Raw genomic sequence first — 15,202 nt, forward strand, 5'->3', positions numbered from 1 at the left:
TCTGCCGCTGGGGGTTTGGCCAGCCCCAGCTCCTCCATCCCCTGTATTTCCAGCTCAGAGTAGCCCTTGGTGGCAAGCTTGCCCTTAAAAGGGCTGGACCAGTAGCGACTCATCTCCTTCATGCAAGCCAGAACTGCAGGAAGGAGTTGACGTGCTGAGGGCTGCATAGGTGGGAGCCTCTTCCCATTGTACAGGTCCCTCTCTGCCCCCGCCGGTATCCTGAGCTGCAGGCCAGGGTATATTCAGCTTAACTGCTGCCTGTTTGCATTCCTCCTACAGGTTACAGTCTACCTGGGAACATGCATCTGTTGTGCTGGCAGCTAGGGGGTTGGGACTGATGAGCAGGGAAGGTGGAGTCATCCTGCTCCTCTTCCTCTATATCACCCATATCGAGGAGGTCAGAGTTGGCCTCGCCCCCTGCATCCTCGTCACCCAGTTCTCCGGCTTATAGGGAGGGCAAACCCTCAAACAGAGGAGGCAAGTCTGGGGATTCAGTCTCCATCATATCCGCCCAGCTCGTAGTAGCTCACGGGAGATGGGTATTAGTGGCCTGGGGAGTGGCTTTGGATGGGCCCGGGGCCTGTTTGTTAGCCACGGCCAATCTCATCCTCCGCTCCCGGGTTTTCTCCGGTATCGAGGTACAGTGGACGCAAGTCTGCAGGTCCACTAGCGATGTCTGAGCATGACTAGCGCCCATGCACACTATGCAAAGAGGGTGAGGATCCCTGCCTGAGATAGTGGCTGCGCATGACGTGGGACACGGGCGAAATGTGGTTTCACCCTCTTTCGGCTCATGCCCTTTGGCGGGGGTAATGGCTGTCGACTGGGGGGAAGGAGGGGGACAGCAGGAAAGCATAGAACCGAGAAAGACTTGTCACGACACATTAGTCTGTCGGTTCGTCATGTATCTGGACAGGCTGAAGAAGCCATCTGCAAGGGGAGTCACTCGGAGTGCGCGAAATGCCAGTTAACCCGCAAATCTAATGGCACAGAAGGCTCGCCTTGACGCGTTTAGCCTGTGCAACAGGTGAACATCACCGCACCAGTAGTCAAACTGGAATGAAGAAGAACCTGTGCTTACCTAGTGGCTTGATGGATAGCTCGCCTTGACGAGGTTGCCAATTCGACAATGCTGAACGAACAGCGAAGAACTTTCTCAGCGTGGGAATAATTCAGCCCAGTACAGCACTAGAGCCAAAATTGCATTCGTCGACGGACTCCGATGACGGACCGTCTGTGAACAGTTCAGTGAGATCAGCTTACTAGATTGGCCGAGGGAGCTTCTAGTTGCTCATGAGAAGAAAGCATGAATGAGCCATCAGGGAGGTCGACCACATTAGTAGGGCAGGGGTGGAGCCTGGTCGCAGGTCGACCTGTCCATCACAGATGGACGTGGTGTCATTGGAGCTTCCATAGTTGGTCACGCCCAAAGCGATTCCCATAGTGAAACACCGAACAAAGTTAGAAAAAGAACTGTATGTATTCTGCATCTGGGCAATACAACTACAGTAATTTATATGTAATATATACACATATATAGCTGAATAGTGAACTAAAAAGCAATAGTGGAATCGTATAGTCACGTATATAGTGTAGCGGCTAGAGGACTAGGACTATTTAATGTCTATTATAGGGCAGTCCTCCCACCCCTTTTCAGCCAATCTCGGGGGGTTTGGAGATAGCGGGAATGTGGGGTACCTGCGGAGTGGATAAAAGGAAAAGGGGCGGGCTCCGCACAACCTTATATATACTGGGGAACATTAAGTGTTGCTGTTCTTTTCTGTTGGATCCTGTTCTTTTGCGAGTTTGGTGTGGGCTGCAGCCGTATAGGGTACATTAAAGTGCTCTTTTGAGTTACGCATGTTGTCTGGTCATTACAATAATATTAAACAGTGTAAGATAAAAAAAAAAATAACATAGCAGCAGTCAAATGGATAAAAAGTATGACCATTGTAAACATGTCCCAGTATATTTTATAATATGGCACAGTGCAGTTATTTAGTCCGGTGACAGTCCAAGAAATGCCTGTGTTATCGCAGAGTGTGCTCTTGGTTGACATGGTGAAAAAATGGTCCTGAAGAGTGAAACTCATATTCAGCAAAGCAAACTATCAGATCAAGGTTTTCCAGTACTTAGAAAAATAGTGAAACACACTATTTAGGTACCATTTGTAATAGTTGATGTAATTTCTTAGTAGTGATCTAATGATATTTGGTTCTGCATAGAAAAGATTAAATTCTTCACTTTAATTGTCTTCAAATTTATGGACTAAATTGTAACAGTTAAGGCATCGTGCATTTATATATATATATATATTTTTTTATCTCCAGGTTTCCAAACCAACTTCATGGAGAAAACTTGTTACAGAAAAGTTTTTAAGCCAGTAATACTTCTTGCAATTATGTTGATAATCTATAGGATAGTCTATAATGGTCCTTTAATGTGGAATCTGACTATATATCCACATTTATCAGGAAATAATTTACATCCAACAGCTGATCTGAGTAATCAGTGTGCAAAGAACTTGACTGAGCAAAATATAACGCCAATTAAGGACACAAAGCATTTCCTGGTTTCTGCCTACAAAGATCACAGGATTGATGGAAACATTCGTATCATTAGCATATATAGGAGGGATGATGTCAGAAGACTGTATTGTGTCATTGGTTGTGCTCAACAAGAATATTTGGTTACAGCTGCAGAGGTCGACATACACCATGATTCTTTTGGGTTCCCTTACCACACCACAGACCTACTGTGTAAAACTGAACCAAAGTGTGATGCTACTAATGTCACTATCAGTATTAATACATCCACCTCAGACATTCCAGATATGATCTTCCTACCCATAGGAAACCGAGAGAGAAACGAGCACAACTTCAAATACTGTACAACTTCACTGTCTGCATCTCCAGCCTCTTTGGAAATTATAACAATGTACTGCAGTTTGTGCAAACCATAGAAATGTACAAGCTCCTGGGCATACAGAAAGTGGTCATCTACAATACTAGCTGTGGTCCAGACCTTGACAAGGTTCTGCACTACTACAGGGAAGAGGGTACACTTGAAATCCACCAATGGCCAATAGATCAGTTCCTCAATCCCTCCAAAGGCTGGAACTTTGAAGAACATAAAGGTGACCTCCATTACTATGGGCAGTTAACTACTCTGAATGACTGTATCTACAGAAACATGTACAGATCCAAGTATCTTCTGCTGAACGACATTGATGAAATAATTATGCCTTACAAGCATGCTACACTGGAGCTTCTCCTGGAGGACCTGCAAAGGCAAAACTCAAGAGTCGGAGTCTTTATTATTGAGAATCATATCTTCCCCAAAACCCACTTTGATGAAACGGGCCAATTCCATTTAACACAATGGGAAAAGGTTCCAGGAATAAACATCATGGAACATATTTACCGGGAACCTGATAGGAAAGATGTTTTCAACCCCACCAAGATGATCATAAATCCAAGGCAAGTGGTGCAGACATCAGTGCATTCAGTGCTGAAGAATTATGGAGGCACATTGAGAGTTCCACCTGATGTGTGCAGAATTATACATGTCAGAGATCCTTTACAGGGGAGTCTCACCAAAGAGCAACTGATTGTGGACACAAAGCTGTGGGAATATCAGAAGGACCTTGTGCCAAATATTGATAGTGTGCTGTATAAATCAGAGATCTACAACTGAAGAATTTTACTTCAGTTTTTAACTTCTACGAATGTTTTTTCCTACTAATGTCTTATTTTTGTATTAATATAACTTACCATGAAAGCCAAAAAATGTTGTTTAGATGTGATAAATTGCTTATGCATGTAATGTGGAAGAATAATCCATGGTTATGCAAACTCAATCAGTAATTATTAATGAAACTTATAACACTGCTGATTCAGATATGATGATTGTAATGATTAACTTCTGCATTGAAACATTTAACATACTAAACATATAATGCAAGCTTAAGTAATAGGTTTTCATTATTATAGGTAAGAGGAACTAACATATTTTGGTATGGTAGCTTGTTTTGCAAAAAGGTCAAGGTATAGACCTAATCCGAGAAGTAAGTCTGCTGCAGAAAACATTTATAAGAAATGTATATATGTTAGGGGTCAAGATTACGTGAAAAGAGAACTGAGGGATGTATGGGGAGGTGAGATGAACTTGTTTGAACAAGGTGATGTAATCACAAGAGTGATCACCGGAAGGTCAACCCTGCCTTTACCTGATAATGGGTCCAGATTAACAGAAGTAACTGGCGTCTACAGATATCTGACCCCTCCCTAAACTGTCTGTAAACTGTTGCATTTTTGGCTTTAAAACATGTATGCACTTGTTCGGAGAGCAAATCACTAGATGCATGAAAGACTGCTGAGTGTCTGTTCCCCCAAAGCTTTGCAGTAATAAAGTTTGCCAGACTTTTAAACAAATTGACTTCAGCAAAATTTCTGCCACAGTAACCAAAGTCCATCAAATGATTTTCTACTCAAACTGCTATATATAAAATGCCATTTATATCATTAATGAGCAATGCATTTACACACGACTTAATCCATGCATTTATTTAACGTGCGTTTTTATATAAATCTTATTCATAATCAGGGATGAGTCAGGGCTTGTACCTCAAGTTTTTTATAAAGACGCAAAATCAAGCATTTGTTGATCTTTCATGGATCTTAATTTTCATTTTTTGGGTCTTATTACCACCTCACAAAAATGCTACATGGATGAAATCTGCACCTGATTTCATCGTGTTGAATTTTTGTATGGATCCATATATTACTCGATTGCTCTGGCACATTTCATGATACATACTTAACATTCTCAAGACTATATGAGCATTTCTCAAAACAGTTCATGCATATAGTAGAACATTATGGTTTAGCTGCAAAAGTGTGTAACTGATCCAAAACAATTAATTCCTTTCCCAAAAGCAAATAATTCCACTAATGAATTAGTCACTGCCACAACCATAAAAAGTACAATAAGCATCGTTTTAACCATGAGAGTCAAAGTGTTTAGATGTATTGTCAAAATGTCAGTGTTAGTATGTTCCTGAGCTCCACAATTCTGATTGATAGATTCCACTTTTTCATTTTCACTGACTGACCATTTAACTTTAGCAAACTGACACTTATTGATACCAGAGACCAGTTTCAACATTGCAAGGATCTAAATTACAGTATGTAAAGTTTACGAGAAAGCACTCGCATGTACATGTGACTTCTGCAGAGCTGAAGACACAGTACAACCATGGTTCGAATTATGGGGCGTACAGTACCCCCGATCAAGACCCCCCCCCCCCCAAAGATACAAAAAATAGCAGCTTGGGGGGGGGGGGGTCTTAACATTTTTCTTTTGTTGTAAAAAAAAAAAAAAAAAAAAGATAACCTCACCTTGTAGGAAAATTTTATGTAAAACGATTTCAAACACCCCTAATGTGGACCGTACCATTTTAACCACCTCGGCGCTAGAAGCAGCTTAGCCAGTCGGTTGCGTCATTCATTCTCAGTGAGTGACCGGTTCATTGTGTTCTTTTTTTTTTCTTTTTTTATTTATTAAACATGACAGATATCCAAAACATCAAAACAGTACAATTACAGACCAAATTAAATAAACAAAAAGGAAAAAGAAAAAAAAAGGTACAGTAATAAAATTACAATTTTAAAATGACACAAAGGATGAATACAGAGATACAGTTTTCATAGCTTTCAAATTAGCAGAGCTTTGGATAGTTCCAACATACCAATCCAAATCTACTTTAAACAAAGAAAAAAGAGGTTTAGAGCCAGTAAACTTTTGTTTATGAATGTGAAATTTAGCTAACAGAAAACACAAATTAATTATGTAATATTTGCCTGTATTCTACATAGAATATTCAAATAATTCGAAGAAAGCATCTTTAAAACAAAATGAGAAGTCACTTACTAAATAAGATTGAATAAACACCAAAAAATCTGACCAAAATTTCTCTGTGTGGGTACATTGCCAAAACAAATGAATGAAGTCTTCTTCAAAAGAATGACAAAAACTGCAGTTCACTTCAATGTCAGGCTTATATTTCCTAAGAAAGACTTTAGTCGGGTAACATTTGTGAATCAGTGTGACGAAATGTCATTCGTTTTACTTTATTGGTAAGCAAATACTTATGAGGCAAGGTCTATACTTTCTCCCAAGGTATATTCTCCACAATATTATTCCAATACGGTATTACGTAGGGAATTGTTGTTACTTCAGCCTGGAAGAGAGCTCTGATTTTATAGTAATTTTTCTGACGATCTACAGAAAAGCAAACGCCTCCAATCACTGTGTCAGTAACATTCAGAGAGAAAGAACACGGCCATGGAGATGTAGCACCTTGCAACAGAAAAGACACACCAGAGGGAATGGCATTGAGAACAATCGCATCTTCAACAGCAGGTACAGGAATATTCTATTTCTGTAAAAAATCTGAATAATTATAAAGTCTGCCTTGTGAATTAAAAAGTTGTCCAACTAAAAGAAGGTTGTTTTCAAACCAATTTTTGAAGAAAAGTGATTTATTCTTGTAAAGAATATCCTTATTGTTCCATAACCAGTATTTGTGCAGAGAGAAGTTGTGTTTGTATATGAGGGACCAGGACAAGAGCATCTGCTTATGGAAATTAGAAAGTTTGATAGGGATTTTTGAGACATTATAATTACAGAGTAAAAGAAAATTCAGGCCACCAACTTTAGAGAAAATATAATTGGGAATAATATTCCAAAGGGAAGAGGGATTTTTAAGAAAATTCTTAAGCCAGTTAATCTTAAAAGTGTTGTTTAAGGTAGCAAAATCCAAAAAATCCAGTCTCCCTTGTTTTATTGGATTCATTATTACTGATTTCCTAATATAATGAATTTTGTTTTTCCAAACAAAGTTGTTTAACATGCTGTCAAATTTTTTTAAAGTTCCTTTGTCAACCTCCAAGGAAAGAGCAGCATAAGTCAGTCGAGACAATCCTTCAACTTTAGAAAGTAAAATTCTTCCTCTTATCGATAAATCTCTCTGCAGCCACATATTGAGTTTCCTTTGTGTTTATTAATGACAATACCTAAGTATGTAACTTGATTTTTCACAGGGATGTTGCAAATAGAGGGAATTTCACAGTGTTTAATTGACATTAACTCACATTTGTTGATGTTTAGACAGAGACCTGAAGCTCTAGAAAAAGACTCGATCAATTGCAAAGCTAAAGGGATTTGGGACGCGTCATTCAGAAACAGAGTAGTGTCGTCAGCCAGCTGGCTAATTAGAATTTGTCTATCATCAACTGAAATACCTTGTACATTATTACTGGAAATTTGCAGGGCTAAAAACTGAGAGGCAAGTAAGAATAAATATGGAGATATAGGACAGCCTTGTCTTACACCACGTGACAAACTAAATCTTGGTGAGGTTCCAAATTTTAATTTAATAGCACTGTTATTATTATTATATAGTGTTCTGATGGCTCTACAAAAGTGATCTCCAAACCCAAATTTGGTAAGAGCTTGAAATATAAACTTATGCTCAAGCGAATCAAAGGCTTTGTAGAAGTCTAAGAAAAGCATGAAACTGTCATTAGGGACGCGATACTCGTAATCTAACAGATCTAAAACTAATCTTATATTATTTGTAATTTGACGTTGGCCCATAAAACCTGACTGCGATTCATCAATAATAATAATAAGTACATTTTTCATTCTTTGTGCTAAAACTAAAGCTAACATTTTATAATCGTTATTTAAAAGGGTGATTGGCCTCCAATTTTCTAGACATTCTCGATCTTTATTGGGTTTGGGTATCAGAGTAATGACTCCTTGTGCCATGGTTGGTGGAAGTGCTTCCAGTTCAAAACTTTCCTTGAACACTTTTAGTAAGAAAGGAGATAAATTTTCATCAAACGTCTTATATAATTCATCGGTTAGTCCATCACTGCCTGGACTTTTATTATTTTTTAAGCTCTTAATTGCCTGTAGAATTTCTGATTGAGATATATTGCTCTCACAAGCTTCTTTATCTTCGAATGAAATAACTTTGTTTTGACTAACAGAGTCAAAAAAGGATTTGGCTGAATTATGACAATACCTTGAAGCAGGGGCGCCGTAAGGGGGAGGAAAGCTAGGACGATTCCAAGGGCCCCTGAGTGACAGGGGCCCTACAAAATTAGGAAAATAACTGGATTGGTTTGGACTGGGGGGCCTAATATGATATGCTTTCATGGGGCCCAAAATCTCTAGCAACGCCCCTGCCTTGAAGTGTACAATTTATTATAAAATTTGGAACAAAAAGCAGCTATTTCTCTAGGATTATCAAGAGCACCATCATTTGTTTGGAGACGATCAATAGACGCGTTCATAGCATTGGATCTTTCCAACCTGAAGAAATAGGCTGAATTCTGTTCTCCTTCTTCCAGCCACTTTTTTCTGGATCTAACAATAGGCTCCTTTAGCTTTGGCTCTATATAGCTCATCTAATTTATTCTGTAGTTTGGAGTATGTTCTTATGTTCTTATGTATCTAGTATTTTGAGGATCTGTCAATGGTCCTTTAAGTGATAAAGCAGACAGCTGTGAAAGAATGTCATCTTCCATTAATCTGTTTTGTTTTGCTACATTACTTCCAAATTCTCTTAAGAACTTTCCTAATTCATATTTTAGAAGCTCCCAGTTCCGTCCATAAGCTTTTTCTGATTCAGCTCTTTTCCAGTAAATTCGGATGAACTCATCAATCTGTTGCTTGACCTTATCATATTTAAGAAGGGAATTGTTTAATTTCCAAAGTAACGCTTTAGAAGTATGAATTGTAGCATTTTGTGATAAATTAACCGAAATATAAATGGCATTATGGTCAGTCAGTGGACTGTTGCTAATATTAATAGAAATATTATTATTTCTTAATGTGTTACGAATCAACCAATTATCGATTCTGGATTGACTTGAACGGTTTTTGTTAGACCAAGTGTACTGTATTACATCCGGGTATATTTCTCTCCAGATGTCGACTAAATCAAATTTATCCATAAATGCAACAAGACATGAATTTGGAGAAGGTGCTTTCCTTGGAGGGTATCGATCTATTGTGTTATTCATTACTATGTTAAAATCACCGCCTAAGATCAGAAAGGCGGTAGGATATTAATCCTATGCAGATGACAGTTTTTGATCTAGCATGTTAAAGAACGTACGGTTTCCTGCAACAGAATTGTATCCGTAGATGTTGACAATGATCACTATAAATTCCATATAATACCATAAGCAGGAAATCGATACGCGGTTCTGGCGTCTCTCCAGATTTGATCTCGGACGTTGCGTGAAAGAAACTGCACGATGATTCGGCGGCTCGAGCGAGCTCCTTCAGAGCGCGAACCCAATCTATCGGTGACATCAAGGGTGTAGATGAGCTGATCTGCGATCTCAGGAGAAACTTTACTAAACAGATCAATGATAATCTTCCGGACATCTTCTCCTCTCTGCTCTTGAATACCGGACACTCGTAAATTCCACCTCCTCTTGTAAGCATCCAGTTCATCACATTTGTCACGCAGCACACGATTCTCCTTTTCCAGTGATTCCACCTTATTCTGTAAGGAGCCCACCTTGTTTGTCACCTCTTCTACTTGATTATTGGTGAACTCGAGCGCCTCAGTCACGCTGTTTAAGGAATTCGTGTTGTCTTTCACTGTTATCTCGAGGGATTGCATGCGTGTCAGGAATTCCGACTGCATTTTTTCAATTCGCTCCAGAACTTCCAACAGGTGTACATTTCAGACCGTTTGATTGTCTGACCGAACTCTGTCAACCATTTTTGATTTCTTGGAGGGTGGTTTAGGAGTTTCAGGTAGAGAGATTATCAATCCACACGTATTCGCTGTGTCATTTCCCTAGAATGCGGCATCCAGAGATTTCCTCGCATACGAATGCATGGCACCTCGAGCAGGCCTATCTGCCTCCATCGCGCTCGTTTGAAAAGTTATGAGAACGAAAGAACGAAAAAAGACTTGCTTAGACCAAAAAAAAAAAGATGTTATTAATCTAAATATTCTTTTACATGCGTTAACTGCAAAGCAAGTGCAGAGCTTCAGCACATGAATGTTACACAGTCGCCATCTTGGCCGTCTCCCCGGTTCATTGTGTTCGTCTGTCATGGTACTGTTTGTTATGCATTGGTAAATGTAAGTAGCCAGCACAAGTGTACCCTGTTGAAACTGTGTTATTTTACAACCTTCATTTATTCGTTTAAGTGTTTCATCTACTAATCCAAGCTGATGTCTTTATAAGTTGAATTACTTGCCATTATCCTTCTGAGGCAGGTGTTGTGCCAAAAAGTGACTGTCTGCCAGAAACTGATTACGATCCGCGGGAGCGCGCACAGCCTGTTCAGGATGCATCGCAGTTTCTGTGCGACTAATTAGTTGTTTACTAATCCTGTAAATATACCTAAGAGGCCTATAAAGTTAAACTGAAGCAGAAAATGTCTGTCAGTAAAAAGGTATTGACTGTAATCACTTTTTGGCAATAAGAAAACTGCATTGTACAGGTTATATTGGTCCTATAGAGATGTTTAAAGTCATAAAAATGGGTTAGATGTTTACTAATCATGTAAATATAACCCAGAAGAGTGTAAAAAAATAAAATCAGGCAGAAAGAGCCATTCAGTAGAGATATTGAGTGTAATCACTTTTTGGCAATGGGTGAACTACATCATACTGGTCCTATAGAGGTGTTTAAAGTCATAAAAATGGGTTATATGTTTATTAATCATGTAAATATAACCCAAAACAATTAAAGTCAGGCAGAAAGAGCCATTCAGTAAAAATGTATTGAGTGTAATCACTTTTTGGCAATGGGTGAACTGCATTGTACTGGTTATACTGGTCCTATACAGGTGTTTAAAGTGGTAAAAAGGACTGGATGGTGGATACTGCAGCACAGAGCAGGAAAAATCCCCCGACTCTTTAATATGACTGCAAGATGAAGAATTGTCTTTATTTAATAAGTTATCCACATCGGTTGTGTAGTGAAACTCATTTAGACGTAGGAACATTTATAAACATAAATCTACATTAATGTGTCGCATTTGAACTTCCATGGCTTCATGACATAAGGTTACAGTTTTACAACGCAGGACTGCTTTAAAGCGTTTTACATGACAATGGCTTCCTTTGACTCTTATTGCAATTATTTATTTAAAAATTCACCAAACCCTTAAATCTGACAAAGACATACCTTCGCTATTAGCTCGGGGATACATGTACTGTATACTTTTTGCACTTTAAGACGATTTGATATCGAAATTACCCGCCTTAGTCGCACAGAAACTGCGATGCGTCCTGAACAGGCTGTGCGCGCTCCCGCGGATCGTAATCAGTTTCTGGCAGACAGTCACTTTTTGACACAACACCGGCAAGATACCATCATTGACCTCGGCCTCAGCCTTATGGTGCGTTAGTTTTTCTCTCAGAACTCGGAAATTCCGAGTTGAGTGACATGCACGTCCGACAATCTCCCGTTCAAGCTACCCACATCTCGGAACAAACATGGCTGCCTTCATGAATGCACTGCTGTGTGTTGTTGCTTTATATTTTAGCTAAAAAATTTTCAAGCGCTCGCACTAATACAGAAATGATTTTTAATGCCATGAGAATCCCACATTCTGTTGAAGTTACTCTGGAAGCACTTGAAGACATTCCTTACTGTTCAGTGTCCACTGATGGTAGCAATCATGGAGCTGTGAAAACATTCCCTCTGCTCATTCAGTATTTTGATTGGAAGAATGGTGGCGTGCAAAATAAATTACTTGAAGTTTAAAGCACCCCAAATGAATCAGCTGACACTATTGCACAATACATCAAAGAAACACTGGGAAAGAAAGGGATATTTTCTAGATGTATCGCATTTACAGGTGAGAACTGCAATACAAGGTTTGGGGGAATCCGGTGTCCTGAGGAGGCAAAGAATGTTTTTGCAAACTTAAAAAAGTCCTTGCAGAACAAGTCTCTAATTGGAATGGGCTGCCCAACACACATACTGAACAATTGTGTTCACCACAGGGCAGACACGCTAAATGTGGACATTGAGAACATAATTTTCAAAATTTATCACTACTTCCACATCTACACTGTACACACAGAGAGTCTGAAGGAGTACTGTGAGTTTGCTGATGTAGAATATAGAAGTCTCCTATCTCACAGAAAGACACAATGGCTGTCATTATTCCCAGGAATTGAGAGACTGCTCCAGATGTATCCATCTTTGAAAGCATTCTTTCTGTCACAGGAAAAATCACCCACACTGATCGAGAAGTTTTCTGAAGATGAGTTCAGTGAGATTTACCTCTGCCAATGGAGGGTGGAAAACAACTGACTTGTGGAAGTAAGGAAGATTTTGAGCAGCATCCACACCAAGCTTCATGAACGCAAGATGGAGAACTTCATGCCTAAAGTTAAGAGTATGTCGGCAGAGAAGTAGAAGGATGGATTTGGCCACAGGTGTGACCATTTCATTGCTCAGGCGGAGGGCCTGTACAGTGTGTGTCTAGATTATCTAGAGAGATGGATGGAGCAGTTTTCCTCTTTTATGTGGATGGACCTGAGTGAGATGCCAGACTGGAATGATGTAGAAGGCCGTATGAAGCACCTCGCTGGAAAAGGCGTGAAAACTGATGATGTAAAGTGCTTTGATCAGGTCACCAGTCTAAGGAAATTTATTGAGAGGAGCAACAGTGATGGAGATTTCAGTTGTCTACAAGCACACCAGAGGTGGACCAAATTGTTTGAACGGTCATTCAGAGCTGCTTAAGATCGCAGTTTTTTTCTTTTTTTGCCATACCTGCTCACAATGCAAATGTTCAGCGAATTTTTCTCTGATTTTCACTTCTCAAAAAACCCACTCTTGATCCAGAAGTTTTTGCCAACTATAGGCCTATTTCCAACCTTCCATTCCTCACTAAAGTCCTGGAGAAAGTAGTTGCCATCTATATTCAAGATCACCTCAAATACAATAACCTCTTTGAAAAATTTCAGTCTGGTTTTCGCTCTGCCCATAGCACAGAAACAGCTTTGATTAGAGTCACAAATGACTTGCTGATGACGGCTGATGCTGGCTCACCTTCTCTACTCGTTCTTCTTGATTTATCTGCTGCATTCGACACCATTGACCGTGATATACTCCTGAATCGGTTACATCACACCATTGGACTAACTGACACTGCCTGGTCTTGGTTTCAATCTTATCTTACAGACAGGACAGAGTATATTTCCCTTGGAAAAGCAAGGTCCCGGACGCACACTGTGACCTGTGGAGTCCCGCAGGGGTCAGTTCTCAGCCCCATCCTTTTCACTTTATACATGCTCCCTCTTGGCCAAATCACTAGCCGCTATGGAATTTCATTTCACTGTTATGCTGATGACACACAGCTTTACATGAAAACTGAGAAATACTCCTCTGCAGCATCATCTTCATCGAAACTCAGCATCTGTCTTGAGGAGATCAGTGTGTGGATGAAACAAAACTTTCTCCAGTTAAACTGCTCCAAAACTGAAGCAATCTTGGTTGGCATCAGCTTCAGTCAGCCTCCATACCAAGTATTACGGTCTCCGGTCATGACATTTCCCTTGCCTCGTCAGTCATCAACCTTGGTGTTAGACTTGATCCTCAACTCACTTTTGAAACTCATGTTAAACATCTCTGCAAGACTTCATTCCACCACCTCAGAAATATTGCAAAACTCCGTCCTACTCTCACCTTGCCAGATGCTGAAAAACTGGTTCACGCCTTTATCTCCACCAGAATCGACTACTGCAATGCACTTCTCATTGGAATGCCCAACAAACATCTTCAAAAACTCCAATACATACAGAACAGTGCAGCAAGGATTCTGATGAGAGTTCGAAAATATGAACACATTACACCCATTCTTCAATCACTGCACTGGCTTCCCGTTTCTGCAAGGATTGAATACAAGGTTTCCCTTATCACTCACCAATGTATCCATGGAAATGCCCCCCTTTACTTAAAAGAACTACTTACCCCCCTAACCTTAACACGGTCTCGACGATCTGCAAATGCAAATCGTCTCCTACTTCCCAGGACCAAACTCAGCACCATGGGTGATCGGGCCTTCTGTTCTGCCGCCCCGCGTCTATGGAACACCCTCCCAGACCATTTGAGGGCCCCACAGACTATTGAAAATTTTAAAAAAGGACTTAAGACATTTCTTTTTAATAGAACTTATGGATTTTAATTAATTTTATGGGTTTCTTAATTATTGTTTGACTTGCTTGTTTTAATTGTTGTTTTAATATGTGTTTTTTTTTTTCTTCACTTTTTTAGGATGACTCATTTTGTGGCACTTTTATTTTAAATGTAAAGTGCGTTATAAATTAAATCTATTATTATTATTATTATTATTTGATGCAAACCCAGTGGACCAATGAGGAGAATCACTTGTCTGCTGATTGACTGAAGGGGATTCTGTGCACCCAGTACAATGTTAAACACACGACCTGCAAGGACTTTCATGCCAACCTGAAGAGTAATCGTCCACTGTTGGGAAAGATGCAGTCTTCTGAAAAGTATGCCCAACCATATCAGGAGGATTAAACGTCTAGTGAAATGGCTGACTTTTTATTTGATCTTATTTTATTCTGTGGCCTTTTAAGAAATATTTTGAGGTAGGCTAAATGATTTAATTTAATTAATTTTATTATTATTGCCTTACTTAGGGCCAAACATTGATCAGCGAGAATTATCATTTGGCTAAAAGTTATCATCTGGAGGTACATTGAAGCACCGAGCACCACACCACTGAAAGGGGACTGAAGGCCACTGAAGCACAGGACTGAGAGCCAAGGAAATGGGAGTTTACTTGCTGTTGTTTTTTTGCAACTCTTACTCTTTATTTTAATCTTTGGCCATAAAAGGAAATATGTCAAGTTATTGTTTAGTGCATGATTCAGTGAAAAGTTCCAAATTCTAACCCTATTGACCACTCTTGCTTAAGGTGGAGTTGGTATTTATGTTTCTGCATTTTAGTCATGTTAAAGGCCATTAAAGTTAATTACCATACTATAGCTTAGTAGCCTTGACTGTGGACACATTTGTATGCATTCACACAGCCATGGTGCCACATGGTGTCCTCTTTTTCACAAGTTTAAATCTGGTCACCCTAGTGTTGGGTGAGTTGGTCTGAGCTATTA

The 15,202-nt window shown here is 39.6% G+C and overlaps 1 pseudogene; it reads left to right on the top strand.

The window, feature by feature from the left end:
- The first annotated feature begins 1,687 nt into the window (after positions 1 to 1,687).
- LOC140589102 (beta-1,4-galactosyltransferase galt-1-like) lies at positions 1,688 to 4,386 on the top strand (annotated as a pseudogene).
- Positions 4,387 to 15,202: the final 10,816 nt, after the last annotated feature.

The sequence above is a fragment of the Paramormyrops kingsleyae genome, chromosome 4 (assembly GCF_048594095.1).
Source record: "Paramormyrops kingsleyae isolate MSU_618 chromosome 4, PKINGS_0.4, whole genome shotgun sequence".
Lineage (NCBI taxonomy): Eukaryota > Metazoa > Chordata > Actinopteri > Osteoglossiformes > Mormyridae > Paramormyrops > Paramormyrops kingsleyae.